Source organism: Cyprinodon variegatus, unplaced genomic scaffold (assembly GCF_000732505.1).
Source record: "Cyprinodon variegatus isolate N-32 unplaced genomic scaffold, C_variegatus-1.0 Scaffold635, whole genome shotgun sequence".
In the NCBI taxonomy this organism is placed as follows: Eukaryota; Metazoa; Chordata; class Actinopteri; order Cyprinodontiformes; family Cyprinodontidae; genus Cyprinodon; species Cyprinodon variegatus.
In genome coordinates this window covers 450,509-452,455 of record NW_015151088.1, presented here as the reverse complement: position 1 = coordinate 452,455, position 1,947 = coordinate 450,509, and positions in this window count along the sequence as shown.

Genomic DNA, 1,947 nt, shown 5'->3' with positions numbered 1-1,947 from the left:
GTCACCACATGCTCATCCAGAGGGATGTATCTTGCAAGTATAATTCAATGCATTCAGTTGGTTGTCCTTAGGTATAAACTTTTTTACCAATCTGACTGAATGATCTGGTGCAATTGTCTCTGTAAAGTTCCCTGAGATGGCATCTGTTTTAAATTGGCGCTATATAAATAAATTGAATTGAAATTTAATTGAAGTAGTATTTTTTGCTTTAAAGAACTTTGTGACTTTGTGTAAATAAACTTTTCACACCCAGTTTGTTAAATGAAATGAATATTCAGAAAAGGCTTGTATTATGATGTGACATATCAGCTTTTCCAGATAACTGAATGAACCCACCCTTGCAGGACAACCAAGGGCCTCCCGAGAAGAGGCCCCACATCTTATCCAACATATACTAATCAGGCATAACGTAACAACTGTCTGTTGGTTTCAGTTTTCTTATCATTGCACAGATTCCTAAAAAAAAAATAGCTTACCAAAAAAGTAAAATATTTAAATAAGAAATAACATTAAAAAAAAAACATTATTTCAAACCAGTCATATAGACAGATTCAACATCACTGTATACATTCTGATTCAACCCAGCTTGCAAACCATCCGATTTATATTCAGTTCAATATGCTAAATTATCGGCACCCAGAAACCAGCACTGATCCATTGACTTTGCAGCAATAACTCCACCTGCAGCATGTAGCAGCAATTTCTTGGATTTAGTCTTCACGTTTGCAGCCATCTTTAGGAAGTTTACAAAAACAGAGCAGATACACAAAATGGCACAGCTGTGGATACGCTTACAGTACAGATCAGCCATATGGAAAAGAGCTTATTTTATTGGTGTCTCTGTAAACAGGAGACAAAGAAAAGTATAAACCCCAACTCATTAAATGAGAAATTGTGGCCATTAAATCTTAAGTTTCTTTCATCTGATATAGTTTACATTTGCACCCACATCATTGTCATCATAAACTAATGTGATAATCTGAAATCACATCTGAAATGATTAAAATAAGACAAAAAACAGTGTAAAATTACCCAAGAGGTAGATACATTGAGAAGAAAATTGAAATGAAGTGTTATAGAAATTAAAGTGTTATGAATTTGACCTTGAAAAATCACTTTGAAAGATTAGATAAAATAAACAAAACACTACAGCACACATTTTATAAATAAGGTATCTTCCAAAAGCTACTGGATGGTTCATTTAGGGACATCGTAGAACAGGTAACCTAATATTTATATGACCTAATTCTTCTATTGAACATCAATCAATCTACAGCGGGTGTCATAAGTATTAAACACAACTCATTTTTCTCAATAAATATATTTCTAGAGGTGTTATTGATATGATATTTACACCAGATGATGGTAACAACCCATGGAATCCACACATACAAAGAAATCAAACCATAGATTAAGTTATGTATAAATAACCTGGAATGACACAGTGAAAAATAATGGAACACGTAAAGTAAGGGAGGTGCAAAAAGGCACGGAAAGTCAAGACACCTGCCAAAATCTCTCAGTAATTAGAAAGAAATCCTGCCCCTTCCTTGTCAGTGCAAATTAGTAGCAGCTGGATCAGTCCCAAATGATGGCCTATAAAAAGTTGTCTCTGGTATCACACAAGAAACATCTCATGATGGGTAAAAGTAAAGACTTTATTGCAAACTATAATGATGGTATTAGTAACAGAAAGGATTTCTACACTTCTGCATGTTCCAGTGAGCATATTAAGGCCATAATCCGGAAGAGGAAAAAAATTTTTCTCACCATAAACCGACCACGACCAGGTGCTCCTTGCAAGATTCCTGACAGAGGAGTTAAAAAACATATCAGAAAAATTGTCCAAGTACCAAACAATAAGTAATGCACTCAGCCGCCATGGCCTGTATGCACGTTCATCAGGCAAGACCCCATTGCTGAAGAAAAAACATGTTGACGCTCATT